The sequence below is a fragment of the Garra rufa genome, chromosome 1 (assembly GCF_049309525.1).
Source record: "Garra rufa chromosome 1, GarRuf1.0, whole genome shotgun sequence".
Lineage (NCBI taxonomy): Eukaryota > Metazoa > Chordata > Actinopteri > Cypriniformes > Cyprinidae > Garra > Garra rufa.
Window position 1 is genome coordinate 88013000 of NC_133361.1, and position 18266 is coordinate 88031265.

Here is an 18266-nt window from a genome sequence, read left to right on the forward strand (position 1 = left end):
AGGAATGCTACTCCTATCACAGCATTTTTATATAAGGCTGCATTTAGTATTATTCAGTAGCTTTTTCGCTTGCTCAGGAGCAAACAAGATGGTCGGCAAATTCCGCTCTAGAGGCGTTCAATCAGGTTTTTGCAACAGGAGTTCGTTTCTCAGTTTCACCAAATTCAAGTACTTGTGAACTTGAACGAGAATTCGCCGCGTTGACTGTTTAAGCCGATAGACTCAGTTGTGACCTGTGCAAGCACTGCTCTCGCTTTATAAATATTGATATACATCCTTTGTCTGCAATGTCTGCAATTTATCACTGAGTCTCGCTAATGTGCCTGGATCAACAACATTTATACAAGATCTACTTCCATGCTGGAAGCTAAGCTAAGTTTCTTATTCAATTTTCATAACCTATGCTATGTTGGCAAATATACTGTCATAAAATGTTGCTCGTGTTTCGTTCATTTGGTAGGCAAGCTGTGGCTTTAGGCTAGAGACCTGCGTGGGACGGATTTCAGCTCCTGCAAGATTCTGAGATATGTATCGCGTCCCGCTCTTGCCGCGACATTTATGTTTGTACCGCTCCCGCTTACATATAAGTATCTGATTTAGATTAAAGTACATCGATCATCCATGGCAGAACGCAAGCAAAGCCTTAAAACGGGCATCAGGTCATACGCGTTCTCATAAGCTCTTATAACACAATGATTGCTCACGCAAAACATTTTAAATCGAATTGCCTATTCTTGCGTTGCTAATCATATTTGCGTATAGTCGTTCTGCTGCTTTTGTGCAAAGATGCATAAACGTGTCTCCACCAGCCCGCACCTGCACTCGCCATCAAGTTTCCAAATTTCATAGCTCTATTATATGTCGCTGCTTTTTTAAACCAGTGCTATTGGGTTTCGTTATGTCTGTTTGAGGATTTAAAAAATATATATACAAATTTAAGAATTCAGTAAGAGCTTATCACTAAACTCCATAACGCATTAGATCCTCAGTGTCAGGGAAACATTGTAACCTAATGCTGAATGAAACCTTGTTCGTTCAGAAGTACCGTGCAGCGCGCTCAGCTTGAAGACCGCTCGTTCGCAATAAAAGTGTAAATTAATAGCTGACGTTTAAATAAGTACAGCGCTCTATACTGTGCATATGATGCTTCATCGTCACGTCATGAGATTTTGGCAAGCGAAACAAGAAAACTATGCGCAATACAGCTGCACGAGTAGTTGATGAAGCATATGACACAATGCACTTGATACAGCCGTTCTAAGACAAAGGCAGATCTCCGTCATTGGCTAGTCAAAACCTACTTACAATTTGAGCTTGATTTTCATTCATATTCAAAAATGTTAAAGGAACACTCCACTTTTTTTGGAAATAGGCTCATTCTCCAACTCCCCCCGAGTAAATAAGTTGATTTTTACCGTTTTGAAATCCATTGAGCCGTTCTCCTGTTCTGGCGATATCACTTTTAGCATAGCTTAGCATAAATCATTGAATCCTATTAGACCAGTAGCATCGCGTTCAAAAATGACCAACGAGTTTCCATATTTGTCCTATTTAAAACTTGACTCTTCTGCAGTTATATCGTGTACTAAGACCAGCGGAAATGTAAAGCTGCGGTTTTCTAGGCCGATAAGATTAGGAACTACACTCCCATTTCGGCGTAATAGTCAAGGAAGTTTGCTGCCGTAACATGACCGAAGCAGGCACAGTAATATCACAAAGCGCCTGAAATTAGATCCCAGCTAGGTAACTTCCAATGTGGCCGGTGCTAAGTTTGTGTAATTCCGGTTGTTGCAGCTGTCAGAGTTGCAGCTGGTAAATTGTTAGTGGCTGGATTTACCCGTGTGCGATTAGCTATGGTTATGTGCATTGTAAGGGGCTGTGATAGTAAGTCGAAGACGTACTCTACTACCATGTTTCATAGAATTCCCACGAAAAAAAAAAAGCAATTCCGACTAATGAATCAATGGCTGGCTGCTCTTAACATGGATCTCAAAACACCGTTAGCAACGATCAAGAAATGGCGTGTTTGCTCCGAGGATTTTGAACCAGATGACTATTTGGATAGTTTAACCGGTACTACAGCACGGCGTCTAAAGGACACGGCGATCCCAACAATCTTCAAACTAACGTTACAGACAGGACAACGAGGAGCATCGCCCACGGCTGTAAGTGAAACATGATATTGTTGGCTAACGTTACCTGTGAAATGCAACCCCTGAAGAGTAGTTTTGGGCGAACAGTTGGCCTAGTATTTGCTATGACCAAATTCCATGTATGATTGCAAAAGAAAGTTATTGCGAACAGTCGGTGGTGTTTAAAGTCAGTTTTGACTAAAAGTGTACATCATGAATATAAGCCTGAAAATGCAAACTGACAGTATGCATTTAAAATCTTTATATTATATATTGTAGTGGTTGCAGGAATAACTTACTCTTGCGACAGCTGGCCATTAGGTCCACTCAGCGTGTGACGTTTTTTCTAGTTTATTTGATCAAACCGGAAAAAAAGTCTACTACTGCAGGATGCAGCATTGCATCCAAGTCCTCGAATGTTGCGACATGCAACTTCCTCATCAGGTAGATCCACCCTTGCCATCGATGGCAATACCTGGTCCCACTCGCGACAACACAGGCACTCACTTTCAGTTGGCATGGGTTGGCAAGCCCCACCAGCTCGAATCTGCTCTCCTCATCCCTTCTGTCCAAGGCAGTTCAGACACACTTTCTTGTCTTTCGCGTTCCAAAACCTTAGCTTCAGTGAATTCTGGTTCAAATTGATACGGTTCAGGATCTGCACCAAAGTAAATATCTTCTTAATCGTCTCTCAAAAATGTCTCCATGGCGAGGAACGCTGCCTATGCTGCATGCACGTTGGATATGTTGACGGAAGTAAACATTTGCACATGTGCTGTGTGGTATTACTGCGCCTGCTTCGGTCATGTTACGGCAGCAAACTTCCTTGACTATTACGCCGGAATGGGAGTGTAGTTCCTAATCTTATCGGCCTAGAAAACCGCAGCTTTACATTTCCGCTGGTCTTAGTACACGATATAACTGCAGAAGAGTCAAGTTTTAAATAGCACAATTATGGAAACTTGTTGGTCATTTTTGAACGCGATGCTACTGGTCTAACAGGATTCAATGATTTATGCTAAGCTATGCTAAAAGTGATATCGCCAGAACAGGAGAACGGCTGAATGGATTTCAAAACGGTAAAAATCAACTTATTAACTCGGGGGGAGTTGGAGAATGAGCCTATTTCCAAAAAAAGTGGAGTGTTCCTTTAAGTGCAAGGGTCTGATAAGCCACATACAATGCAGTGTTTTTTATAAAAAAAAAAAAAAAATTAAAATGCATACCCTATGGTTATGAAACGCTGCCACTGTTAGGCTATTGGTTGTATTTAAAACAGGTTAAAGTGGTTCAATGGGCTTGCTGCATAAGGCATCTAGTATTGGGGGTGCTGTTTCATTACATTTATCCAATGTATTTATTTCCAACACGCTGTTTTAGCGATGATAGGTTGCTCAAGCCATTATGGCGTGTTTTCACTACAGCGCCAAATTTAGGGCAGAGCATGCCTCTTATAAACAATGTTTACACCCTGTGCGTATCATCATCTTCTTTAATAGGCGGTTCGCAAACTAAACACTGGCATGTTATGAAGCATGCAAGTGCATTTATTTTGCATGATTTCAATGAATGTGATTTCAGCTCAGTAATCCAGCAAATACTAGGAAGCAAGCAAAAAAAAAAAAAAAAAAAATTGCCTTGCTACTTTTCACAGCAATTGGTTGTCGCTTGGCATTTGCGCTCTAGTTTTGCGTAGTTGAGGAATACCAACCTTGTGATGCTCTCAGCCGCTCTCAACGTCGCTTCAATCCTGTTATGCACCATGCCAGCAATTAAGATCAACTTCCTATAAATGAATTAGAATGCTCACTCTGCCACACTCGCTACATGCCTGTGGAACGCACCATAAGTGTAACTTCAGGTATTGACTATGCGGCACTGCATTAAAGGGGTACGCTGCTCTTCTCAGCTGCTATTAAAGATGAGCACCCCTTCGCTGCTGCTCTTTTCTGCAAAGCCATGCTGCCCCTGTCTTTGCTTAAGCTTTCAGGGTATTCTGATTTGCTTGCTTGTTAAGATTATCTGATTGTTCTTGAAATGTGCTTGCTGCTACAGAAAAAAAAAAAAAAACTTTATTCATCGCTGGATATCTTCACAAGCTAAGTTTCTTATTTCATTCTAGTTACTATATGCAACATTGTCAAATATAGCTCATATATATATATATATATATAAACCCTCATGCTGATTGACTAATGTCAATGGGAGGTCAAACCTGTAACTGGGTTGATTTGAGTCATTATTTGCTGTAATAGTTTTAAATGAATGCTGTAATAGTTTTAAATGAAGCTTTAGGCCATGTTAAATTTACAATCTCTGATCCAGTTTTTTGCTTGCTTTTATGGCTGCAGTATGCTGTGTTTGCTGTAAACTAGAATGCCAATTCTAATGGGTTTCTGTATCTTTAAAGTTTCAGGTACTGCTTTAAAGGGGCTTGCTGCTCTTCTTACTGCTCATTAAGAAGAGCACCCCTTCACTGCTTCAATCCTCCTGAAGGGGCAAGCTGCTCTGCTTACCTGCTCATAAGAAGAGCACCCCTTCACTGCCATGGATATGTATGCGTGGATGCCCCATTGGAACCCTCTAAGCACGTGGATGCGTCTGCCACATCGCGGCGGTCCACTTGACGTCATTCACCATACTGTAGGTTCGCAGACCAACGGCTGTGCAGGACTGTGATATTTCGAATATTCAGTGATTGCTATGGTGATTTACATAGATCTACGGGTGGGTTACGTTGGGTGGACCGCGGCGAGGTGGCGGACGGCTTACATATAAAGGCCATAGAAACAGTCGCTAGTGGGGCATCTAGGTATATATATCCATGTTCACTGCTATAATCCTCCTGAAGGGGCAAGCTTCTCTGCTTACCTGCTCATAGCAGAAGAAATCACTTCGCTGCACTCTCCTTCCATAAGGCATTTCAGTTAGATTGCTGTCAGCATGTGGTTGGGGGCGTTCAGCCTATGGTTGTTTTGGGGGGGTTATTATGCACTCCCTGCTCCTATCCATGCTAAGCTGCATGGATGGGGCAGGGAGTAATCAGAACAGAACCATACCCCCAACCTAAAAAATGTACGCTAATTGTAAGTTTTTGACGATAGTGGTATTTCAATATTTTTCAGGTACTGTACTTAGCTGTTTAAAATAATAGCTCTTCTTCATTGCTACACTCCTTCGGATGCTCTTCGTAGCTGCTTGAAGAGCACCCGTATGCTGTTACCCTCTTTGTAAAGGGCCACTGTCTCAGTCTCTGTTATCCAGAAGGACATGTTCTTTCAGAGATGCCATCAGTTGCGGTTGGGGGAGGTTCTGGCCTATCGTTTGGTTTGGGGGGTTATAATTACTGCTCTCCCTGCTCGTTCATGACATGCTGCATGAATGGGCAGGGAGTTGTGCCAGAACAGAACTACCCCGCCAAATCAAAATTGTATGCTAATGTCTATCATTTTGACGATAGTGGTCCTGACAGAAATTAAATAAACACAAATAAACAGAACAAAAGGCCAACACGGCACAACACAACTTGAAACAATACAAAATAAACAGAACTGAAAACACGGTCAAAGATCCAGGGAACACAGAAACAAACCACACAGAAGACAATGCAGCCAGAATGAGTAGTGGGAAATGAGAGTTCTTATAGACTAGATAATTGTGAACAGGTGAGAGCTTTGATGAGTGCTAATGACAAGACAGGTGTTACAATCAGGGAAGTGCAGTGCAGGGAAGGGAAAACAGCGACCTCAGGTGGCTGAGGGAAGCCCCACAGCCCAGATCATGACAGTTCATATCTTTCTTTCTTCAGTCTTGAAGAAATTGTGTTTTTTTGAGGAAAACATTTCAGGATTTCTCTCCATATAATGGACTTCGATGGTGCCCCAAAATGCAGCTTCAAAGGGCTCTAAACAATCCCAGCTGAGAAAGAGGGGTCTTATCTAGCGAAATGATTGGTTATTTTCTAAAAACATTTACCACCTATATACTTTTTAATGTCAAACGCTCGCCTTGCCGAGGTAGAAACGACGAGCATTTGCGGTTAAAAGTATATGAATTGTAATTTTGTTTCAGAAAATAACCCCTCATTTTGCTAGATGAGACCCTTCTTCCTCGGCTGTGATCGTTTAGAGCCCTTTGAAGCTGCATTTTGGAAGTTCAAACTCGGGGGCACCATAGAAGTCCATTATATGGAGAGAAATCATGAAATATTTACTCAAAAAACATCATTTCCTTGCAGCTGAAGAAAGAAAGACATGAACATCTTGGATGACAAGGGGGTGAGTACATTATCTGTACATTTTTGTTCTGAAAGTGAACTACTCCTTTAAGATCATGTTTGATAAACACTCACATATGTCAACAGAAAAGCAGACATGATTTATAATCTATTACAGAATTACATTGCAGTTGGCAGGGCCTTGGACGTCTTGGAACAGACAAACCAAATAAATGGACTTGCACAAGAAGGGAGTTTTTTAGCATGCCAGGTAGTGGTCTTTCTTCTCTTAACATGAAGCTATTAACTAAATGCCAAAATCAAGGAAGATTCTGGTAATCTGTCCTGCTTTGTAATTAATCTGATTTGTAATTAATGGCTGTTGCATCTGTGTTTACAGAGGTTGATGCCTTGAGGAAGCTTGTATAAGAATGTGGTGTGGATTGTGGATAAGAATGTGGGCTCCAAAATGGATCTTCTTCTCCGTTTGAGGGATGAGATGAAAACAAGGAGCACTTATGACAAAGTGTTTCAAAAAGTTTGGGGAGCATCTGGTAAATGTCCTACATATACATCGGCATGCAAAAATTTGGTGAAGCCCTTGCAGATTCTGTGATAATGTGATTAATTTTTTATTCTGTTTTTTATTCTTTTATTTAGTTCGTGTAAGATATTTTTTTTACATAAAAGATGTTTACATGTAGTCCACAAGACTAAAAAAAATGCTGAAATGAAAATAACCCCCTCCAAAAGTTATTAACTTAATCCTGTGTGTGGTTACCTGGATGATCTACCACTTTTTTTTTCTTTTTTTTTTGTCATGTTTGTTTTGGTTTTTTATGAAAAGTCCCTTGTTTGTTCTGAAACAGTTCAACTGAGCACTGTTCTTTAGAAAAGTCCTACAGGTCCTGCATGTCCTTGCAGGTTTTTAGTTCTTCCAGCATCTTTTGCATAGTTGAACCCTTTCCAGCAGAGACTATGATTTTGAGATTTTTTCACAGTGGACCTGGGACTCAAACACAACTATTAAAAAAGATTCAAATATTCACTGATGCTCCAGAAGGAAACGCTTTACATTGGGAGAATTTATTTTAATTTGAAGATCAAAGTAAATTGTACTTAATTTCTCTTCCCAGCAATTAAATAGGAAAATTATTATATTTTTAAAATAAGATTTTTTTTTTGTACTTTTTCGTCATGTTGCGTCGTGTCTCCTTCTGGAGCATCAGTGAATGTCTTAGTGATTAAAAAATAAGTGATTAAAAAATCACTTTTTTAATAGTTGTGTTTGAGTTCCTCAAGGTGGATCATACAGTCACTGCTGGAAAGGGTTCATAATGCAACAAAAAATAAAAAAAATAAAAATGAAGAATGAACCTGGAGGATTTTCCTGAAGAACAGTGGCCAAATAATAGTAATAGATCATCCAGGTAACCATACACCGTAATCAGAACCAAGGGTTCCCAAACTTTTGAAGGGGGTTATTTAAATAATTTCAGTTATTTTTTCTCCTGTGCACTATATGTAAATGCATTTTATTTAAAAATAAGTTGCATTTTGTATGATCTCTTATTTTGTTAAAATTGCTCACATTTTCACAGATTCTGCAAGTGGTTCCCAAACTTTCACATGCCACTGTATGTAGCTCCACCATTTATGTAATGATATAAGAAAATATTTAATTATTGTAAACCTGTCACTTTGAGTCTGTACGTGTACCTGAAGGCAGCTAGGCTAATGGCCACGCTAATCATGTGTATTTCCATTTGAAGGTGGCTGGTGTTGGACTTTCAAATAGTCCTCTGCGTGTTCAAAAATGGTTCAGGAGTCAATCTATCAAAATTTAAAAGTTTTATTCAAGCTCAGCAAATAGGAGAAATCAAGAGCAAAAACAGCGCTGGAGAAGAATTCTGTTCTTCCGAGTTCTTCTGAATTCTCTTTCAGAAAACACACCCTTAAATATCAAAGTTGTCTGCTATCTATTGACGTCTTCCGTGTATCTTCTCTTGACTGCTGGCGTCTAAAGCAGAGGTTTCTTTCCACCACCCACACACAGCTCACGTCCTGCTAAACCTTCAAAAGTATCTGTTCTTATCTATGCAGGACATAACAGGACGTGCTATCCTCAGCAGTCTGCAACATTTCTCTGCAGCACCGTGCACATAATATTTCAATTAACCATTTCAGACAGTTTGACAGTGATTAGCACTCTATAGTTTAGTTATTAAAGCTTTCTTATGCAAATGGAAAATATATAAAACATATTCAAACTGAAAAGTACCACACTGGGCAGTTATCATGTGTCCTTGTGGCATTGTGAACTCAAATTCAGCAAAAGAACTGAAAGTCCACGTTGTCACAACCAGGCGGGGTTGAGGAGTGGAGAGATGGAGGAGGAGAACTGGAGTAGATGAAAAATGCAGTTTTATTAAACAAAAACACTGAAACTAATACAAACAAACAAAAACCGGGAGCACGCAATGATCACATGTAACAATACATCGACGGACACTGGGGAGTGAGCAGACACAGACTTAATACACAGAAACATGGGCGTGGTCACAAACAAGATAACGAGATGACGAGGGGGAAATACAAATATGGGCAAGACTAAACCAAAAAGGGGGAGAACAAGGACTAAACCAAATGAACTAGAAACATGGGGGGAAAAACACTTGGAAAACATGACAGAACAGGACAAAACACAGACATATTCCTGACACACGTGAGGTATATTGATCCTTCAGGAGATCCAGACACACTGGACTCATGAACTCATCCTGAGTTTTCGTGAATTGAGGAGATTGCAATTTGATGTGTGAAAAACAGGTTTTTCTTGCAACTACAAAGGTCCCAAAAAATGAAATGTCCATTAGATGTCAGGCAGATACTGAGGCCAGATCACACCCAGCTGTGGCATATTTTGGATTTTTACTGATTTTGGCAAACCTGAACTCAAAAGAGGAGGAGGACTAAATTCATTTACTTTGATGTAAAAGTTTCATTAATACCATGTAATAATACATTTACTGTTGGGTTCAAATCCACCTAAGTTGAGTCTGAGGCTGTATCCGAAATCGCCCCCTATACCCTATACTATAATAGGGCACTATTTGAGGGGACAGCCAATTTTAGTGGTGTTCGAAACCATAGTGGACGTTCCCGAGTGCACTCATTCAATCCCACAATGCACAACCAATGTACGCTCAGCAGCTAGATATAACCCATAATGCACTGAGAGAGTCGCGCGCTGACTGAATTCCCGCGTCTCGCCAGACGATGGCGCCCGCAGCTGAATCATCCATCCATTAATTTTACAACGCGCTCTTCCACTGCGTAATACAGCGTACCACACAGGTACAAATTTGTTCTAAATAGATTATTAAATTGTTTAACCAGGTTTTATACGTAAACTCCTTGACATAGTTCAAAATAAATCCTTTAATCTTACTACTCAAACTGTCCGTTTTAAATGATTGTTAAACAGTAAGCAATACTATGTAAAAGCGGCAGTCCTTCCAGTGCACTTAGTGTCCGAATTCACTCACTCGTTTTCATTCACTCCTTCAAGTGAACTGTACGAGTGGACTAATGTAGGGAATAGTGAATAGGGTATAGGGGGCGATTTCGGGTACAGCCTGAGTCTTTAACCAATCAAGTCCAAAATGGGGCGAGTCGGACTCAAGTCCAAGTTTGAGTCCGAGTCCAACTAAACACTACTCTTTGTCAGTCGCTTAACCTTGTGTTAGCCTTTACAACTAAAATAAGGCAATGACAATTTAAATGTAACAAAAGCAAACATCTGTTGCATATTGACATTTGGATTTTTGATTTCACACCATTTCATAATTAGCGTCCTGCTCACTAAACTTTAAGTTATAAATGTTTTGTGACATATTTCAGAGTGAAACAGCTTTTAGAATGTGAACAATTATAGAGCATGACAGGACTTGACTTTATCTGTTGTTATATAGTAGCCTAAATGTATAAATCTATCTTGGATGAAATTGAGGCTGTAAGGGTTATTGACAGTTATCAAGTAGCAGTCTATGGAAGAAATGTAATATCCCACACTTCTGGCATTTTTCCCTTCAGGACTGACAAACTCGCTATTGTTGAGTTAAATTGAGTTATAAAGTCAGAAATACAACGTATAAACAACATTTAAAAATCGAAAAGGTAAATGTAAAATGTTAGAAGTTTAAAGAGCATTTTCCTGCCTCCACAATGCAGCTGCAAGTGACATAACTTAAAATCTAAATAATCCAGGATAGTGAATGACTTCCCCAAAGAGGGGGAAAACGTAAATAAATATTAATAATAACAATATTAGTCGCAAGAATGAAAGATGGTAAATTTGCAGCCACTCCCTCTGCCTTAAAATTAAATAAAATATAAACGTTTCTAAACGTACGATACTAATAACTGTGGAAATGCATTAAAATACGCATATAGACATCAGTGTGTATCGGGACTTTTATTTTGCTCTGACGACGACGTCACAAAGCTGCGCTGGGCTCCTGCATCTATGATTCATTTGAAAAAAAGTTTGTGCTTTTTGTTCTATCACTTTACACATATTTACAAGCTACATACAATATATGAACACGTCTTAAATATAATGTTGTAATACTTTATTTGATGTTATTTTTTGAGCAAAGCGCATCCTCATATTATTAACAGAAAAGGTGCGTCTCATTTTGCTCCCCATTTGAGAATCAGTACATCGTTCAAATAATGGAAAGTGAGAGAAAATGAGAATCGAATCATCTGAACCGAATCATTCGTAAAATGATTCAGTGATTCGAAGCGCTGACGACAACCGAGAACTGCAAATGTTTTCATTAAAGTGTAATCTATTTAATAATATGAACAAATATTTTAATACCAAATATAAATCACAAATACCTAATGTTAACTTAATTAAAAATATAAGTTAATATTATTTGTATGTGTATTTTAATCAGATCATTTAAGTTCATTAACTATAACTCTAACTGACTCCATTACCAGTGTGCTGATTACTGTACTAGTGAGCTAATTGAGACACAACAGAGATTTAGTTTGCAGTAATTAAAAAAAAAAAAATCTTTTTGTTAATTATTCTCATCTTAAAAAAAGGTGAAGAATCTAAACACAGAAAAAATCCTTGTGAAGCAGCTGAGATCCACGTGACACAGAGTCAAACATGAAGATACTGAGGAACAAACAGGTTGGTTTTCATTCTCAAAGCTGAACTCACTCATTTGATCCTTAAACTGATTTTTATAAAGAATCTTTCCTTAGATGACGTTTATCATGGTGCTCTATGGTTCATATCAGATTGTAAATCCTCAACTCATCATTGCATTTTGTATCAGAGTAGGTTGGCCTTCTCTGTCTACCAGAAGAAAAATGCACCGGTACTTAATTATTTACAAAGCCATCCTCGGGTTGTTGCCTTCCTATCTCTGTTGTTTAAATTTAAAAGAAAATTACCAAGAAATATTTTCTTTGTTCGCAAAATTGTTATACTCTTTCTGTTCCTTTTACCCGAACTGAGCTAGGTAAGAAGTCTTTTATGTATGCAGCGCCGTTTGATTGGAATTTCCTCCAATCTAAATTAAAATTAGAAAATCTGCTGACTCTAGATCATTTTAAATCAGTTATCCAGCAAATGGAAGTTGATCTAACAATATGCAACTGCTTTTAAATGTTTTTTAGTCTGTTTGTGTGATGTTTATCTGTGATGTTATTGATTGTACTGCTGCACATTTTGGCAAGGACACTCCTGTAAAAGAGATTTTTAATCTCAGAGAGCTCTTTCTGGTTAAATAAAGGTAAAAAAAAAAAAAAAAAAAAAATTATATATATATATATATATGTTTGTATGTATATATATATCATAAAATGTAAAACTGTAACTTTCTTTGTACAAGCTGAGGTAGACAAAAGCTTGTTGGGGGTATTATCCAGTGTAGATTGCCCTGAATCAACAGGTGCTTGTTGACTTAAGTGATTAAAGGATAACTATTGCCAAAATGCAACGTGGGCTGTTTTTTTTTTTTTTTTACTGTAAACGAGACAAACTTATATCTAAAAGCATAATTACTGCAAACAAGCTGTTTTTGAGATTGACCGTGATTTCGTTTCGTGGTCAATGGCCGGTGAATGGGAGTACTAGGGGCATAACTTTGAGCGCATCAAAATCGATATTTCGACACTTCTTGACTGGCAAGACGGCTGCGCACGGAAACTCAAACAGTGTGAGTTGTTCAAAAACTTTCTTTTTAGTAAACTCTGTGTACACAAACAATGTTCTCAATGCTCGAGTTCATGTGTAGAGACCCAGACGATACTTCCAGCAAAGTTTCATGGTGTGTCGAGCCTTCTTAGTGTTGTAAAAATATCGATTTTGATGCGCTCAAAGTTATGCCCCTAGTTCTCCCATTCACTGGCCACTGACCACAAAACGAAATCATGGTCAATCTCTAAAACGGCTCGTTTGTCGTAATTATGCTTTTAGATATAAGTTTGTCTTGTTTACAGTAAAAAAAACAGCCCAGGTTGCATTTAGGCAATAGTTATCCTTTAAAGCAGTGTAGCCTGGCAACTTGTGCATTTTGTGCATAAAAAAAGGACTGACACTGCTGAATTTGGCAAATGCTGTGGCCAGTAACTGTTTATTCTCTGTGCAGTCAGTCCTCCAGACTAAGATGATGCAGACAGTGGTCAGTGTGACTAGTACAGATCTGGCCATTAAAAATGCGTCTATTTTCACGCGGCAGCCTGCAATTCGGCACGCGAGGCCACGCGTCATGCCGCAGCGGCTTTTTTAGATTTTTTTACAACGTGGTTGCACTTCATACAATATCCACCAGGTGGCGCAAGGAACAACATTCTGTAGCCAAACCCTGCACAAAGAGGGATATTTGGACAGTATTTACGTCTGTATTTCATTCTGTATGTAACGGCAAAGTATTTATAATTTCGTTTCTTTTTTATTAAGGTAATTTAGAAAAAAAAAGTTTGGAGCATTTTTGTTCGTTAAACGTAAGCTTTTTGTTTCTTAAAGACCAAGCGGCAGACAGTGAGTTTACCTACTCTGTTTTTCAATTTGCCTTCTCAAATCACGAATTGGCTAAAATAAAATCCATAGATGTAAAACAAAAGATTTAAATACTAAGAGATATAAATGTGTGCTATTAGGTGCCAATCGTTTGTGCGGAGAGTGCAAAACACATTTTTAGGACATGAAGGATCAAGCTCGATCAGTTACATTTTTTTCAGTGGAAAATATGTAACCACTATTTTTTGTCAGACATGATAAATAAATATGTAGAAAGACTTAAATTACTACTTAACGAAAAAAAACGAGGATTTGAGGAGGACTGTTAACTGCATCATCACTGACTCAGAAAACAGTAGTTTCTAAATAAATAATTAAAATATCTCCTTACTGTTTGACAGTCAAGGTATTTACTTGTTCCAGTGTTTTGTGGCAAGCTTTAAACAAGGAACCCTTCCAAGCTGTGCTGAACGTGCGCTCAATGCTGCTGACAGGACCGTGTTTCCACCAGCGCTGCAAGTTTTTTTTTAATCACCACTGAATGTTAAAACATAATTTTAGCCCGCATTTGATCTTTGACGGATTAAAATGCAGGGCTATACGTCTTAAAAGTGTAACATGGAAATATAATGGATGTACTGCGAAAAAAGTTTTATACTCGACAGTAAGTACGTTTACATGGACAACAATATTCCGATTTTAACGCGATTAAATACTCTGATTAAGAAGTAACCATGTAAAATGATATATTTTAATTAATTTAATCCGACTAAAGTCATATTTTGAGTAAACACAAATCGAATTAAGACAGGTGGAGTATTCCTATTTTAGTCGCATTATGGAAGACATGTACACACCTTAATCACACTATTCCCCTTGTGTAGGATTTTTCGCCATATTTTGTGACAGGATACACAAATGCTGCGCTCCAGGCAGGTTTTTGAGCTCGTAAATCACGTCTTCAAAGAACTTTGTAGCGTTCCAAGCAAGTCACGCCAAGAATTTATTATTTTTATAGTATTAATAATTTGATTGCAACGTTAAATTGTCCTAAATATTACTCTATTTTTCCACCGTGTGCCACTTGCATAAACACCGCACCCCTTTATTGTTGTTTCTTGGGCTAAGTCATGTCAGAACTGGGAACTGGGAGTGCGTCGATCTAGTACGAGTTCACGGGTGGGAATTCACGGTTTTAACTGCCGTTCCAGTGCACTTTCACTGGTAGAAGTTTGGAAAAACACGGGTAACGGGTTGCCTGGAACGCGGCATAACGCTCTCAGTTGGTCGCGCTTTAGTTTCATTTTTATTTATTTATTTGTTTCTTCAACATGGGCTTAATCAAAGCTCATTGTTGATAAATAGTTTGTCTGTTATCATAATGTATTGTTTTATGGAAACGTATTTAACATTCAACCCCCTTTTGTGCATATTTGTTAGTAGGCCTAGTTATTTTAATTTTGTGAACGGGATTTCCGCTATTGTAATGTCTAGGATGCTTTTCACTTTTACTTTTGAATTCATGATCTTGGTTTTGCTTACATATTGGCTACACCTATCAATTTTAAGATTAAAACAAATTCTTAAAAGATGGATTTGTTATTTTTAATTAAACAGCATAACAAAAATAAAATAAAACTAACTTATATAGCATTTATTAACAAAAACTAATAAGACGAGGCACTCCATCACATGCTGTGTTATACGCCGACTAAACAATTTATTACAGGGCGCGCAAACACTGAGCAATCAAAATAATTAATTTAAAAATAACAATAAATAGCAAGTACAAAATTACAAAATACATTATAAAATTCAATATTTTAAAGCCACAGCAAATGAAGATTTACATGTTTGAGAGGTAGCTCGTCTTTTTCATACCATTTATACAATTTTAGATACACTTGATTTTATTGATTTGTGCAAGAGGAGAAATATAAACTATAGTTTAGAGTGTAAAAAAATTATTTGATGTATTATTGTGAGTAGTAGTAGTATTTCCTTTTATTTCATTTTGTGCTGTACATTATGATGTCGCGCTGCCCAATGAAGTTTTTTTTTTTTTTAATACATAAAAGGAAAGGGAACCATTTAGATTTGGCCTAATGTCAATGTAAGTACTATACCCTAGTATTATAATCCTAATATTAAAAATAATGTCAACAAATAAACAGAAGGATCATTTTTCAAAACAATAAGGCTTTTATTATGTGACTGACAATGGATACAATTGTTCAGTATCACAAGTGCTCCAGTGAGTTCTGCAAGTTTTTAAACATATATATTTTTTTACTTTTTACTTTTTAAAAAAGTGGAAAAGTTGTTCTTCTATTTCGGAGAAGTTCGTTAAGTCTGTCTCTTATCAGCTTCCAGTCACGAACTGCGGGGTTGAATCTCCGACCAACAGCATCTGAAAGTGCTTGACGAAGGTTGTTGGGTAGTGCATTTTTCCCCCTGGAGCCGTCAAAGTTAACAGAACCTGCCCAGTTCTGATAAAGGTTGAGGGGAATTAACCTTTTAAACAAAAGAACAGCGAAACGATCTGCCCTTGGTTTCCCGTCTGGTCCTGTTGATTCCAGATACAGTTTATTCTCGGTCTCTACTGAAACATGATTTAAATGTACATCTGGAAGGATTACTCCCTGCATGAGAGACCGGCGAATACGATGATGGTGATGAGAATGGGAGGTGTTTGTTGGTGTTTCAGGCAATCTCAAATGGAATGATGTCATGATGGAAGGAGAAACCCGTGAATAATCTTGATTCGGCGAATTTTCATTATGGAGCATCGGATTCGTCACCACTGTGTTGTTGGTTAATCCTTCTGATGTTGAGCCCGCTAACGAATGATCTGGGCTGGTTTGTAGGTTGAGCGTCCGGACAGTCAGTGGTGTAGAGGCTGCAGCAGGAACACCGAAATCAGCATCAACCAGGTGCGCTGACAGCGAATGGTCTTCGCGAGCAGACTGAGGAGATGACCACATCTCAAAAGGCTGTTGGCAGTCCATTGGAGTATCCGCCGACGTTGAAGGAACATTGGCAGAAATGTCTGTGGATGTGGATTGATCCGCTGTCGAAGGATGAGTTTTCTCACTGAAACGCGCCTCCAACAAACCAATCCGTGCCTCTAAATTCAGAAGCCTTCTTGTGAATTCAGACATCTGTTCCTTGGAAACAGTGACTGCAGCAGGACATCTACGTTCAATTAGAACAGCCTGTAGATGGTAGCATTAAAATTAGTTTTGAATATGATGTTCACACCGCAGATAGGTATATGAGGCTGCTGCACATGGGGCTGCTTACATAAAAATAACTTATCAAATACCCACCGATTTCTTTTTTACAAGCCGGGTAGTCCCTGTTTTATTTTTGGTCTGTGGACTCTGCTTGTTCTCCTTGCCAGAATGCTATTGAGACAATATGTATGATGGTTAGCACACAACAAACATCTGAATGTACCAAAAAATTTAAGGCAGCGTTAGGCCAAAATACATTATAGACTACATACCTTTCGCTTGCTACTACAAGTGGGAGCGCTCCTTTTTGAATAAAATGCTGTGGCCTCCATTTCTTTCTCGCACAGTTAATACAAATGCACACAGTGACAATTTGTTAATAGGTCTATTTTATCAGTTGCTCACTTGCAGCCGATTTAAAAGACCGTAAAACGGCATGGGCGGCATGAACGTGACGTGGTCGATTTGTCCAATCACGGACGAGTTCATGAACGTGACGTCGACGATTTGTCCAATCACAGACTAGGTCCTGAATCAAAGCGCGGAATCCAAAACATATAGATGAAGACGTTCTGCTTTCTTGTAATTTGCTTGCTGCTTTCATTTTTACGTCACTGTTTAGATTTTATTCGCTGCTTGCAATGGCGATAACAATACAGTGCATCATTTCTCCCTGTTGAGCGCATTGCTGGACGATGTGTGTCAAATACATCCACGGTGCAATTAAGTACAACAACAGAAAAAGTGACTATAGTCATGCCACTATGTACAGTGGTTGAGGTCTAAAATGTTCTAATATTTGTTAAGTGATCATTTGCTTTACTATTTGTAAATTGTATACAATAAAAATATATTTTGTTCTGTAATTTGCTTGGCCTGACTTGGCTTTCATTAATGAAAAGAAAATGTAGTTGTTGTTATATTTGTCTTGAAAATATCGATATACCAACAACTATATTTTCTATATATTTTCATCTGTGTGCGTGCGTGCGCGTATATAGATAGATAGATAGATAGATAGATAGATAGATAGATAGATAGATAGATAGATAGATAGATAGATAGATAGATAGATAGATAGATGAAAATAGAGAAAATATAGTTCAAGAACAAAATATAGAACAAAATGTGTACACACAAATGTTAATATACACTTTAAAAATATTAAATGATATCTGTTTAAAAAACTGTTTCACATGAAAAATATAATTTTATTGCATGTCGCGGTGTTATGTGTAGTTGAGTCAAAGAAGGCTACAGTTAGCCAGCTCTAGATCAGTGAGTCTCAAGCCACCCCCCTTCCCCTGGTTTGCATTTGTATAGCTCCAGTAATCATTTACATATAAAAGCTACACCGAGGCCAAGGTGACATGAATCATGGGGGGTGTCAGGTGCTAAGCCTTCCACATCAATTTTTGGCAGTTCCCTACAATTATCTGTGCTAACTGCGCATTCCTGTGAACAGCCATTAACCTGAAACTTCTGCGACAATTCACAGTGTCGTTAAATGACGAAAACCACTTTTTTCATGCAGTGTACATCGCAAAACCTCTAGTGTCTTCATGTACTGTATATTGAAGTTTAGACAGTTTGCAAGAATATTTAGTATCACTGGTGTGAAAATGCTGTTAGAT

At 38.3% G+C, this 18266-nt stretch overlaps 1 long non-coding RNA gene across 1 annotated transcript; it reads right to left on the reverse strand.

Annotated features, from left to right (window-relative positions):
• Positions 1 to 15575: 15575 nt before the first annotated feature.
• Positions 15576 to 18250, reverse strand: LOC141326007 (uncharacterized). Its single transcript, XR_012353851.1, has 2 exons — positions 16726 to 18250; positions 15576 to 16611 (listed from the first exon to the last, which is right to left on the reverse strand). It is a non-coding gene; the product is annotated as an uncharacterized lncRNA (long non-coding RNA).
• Positions 18251 to 18266: the final 16 nt, after the last annotated feature.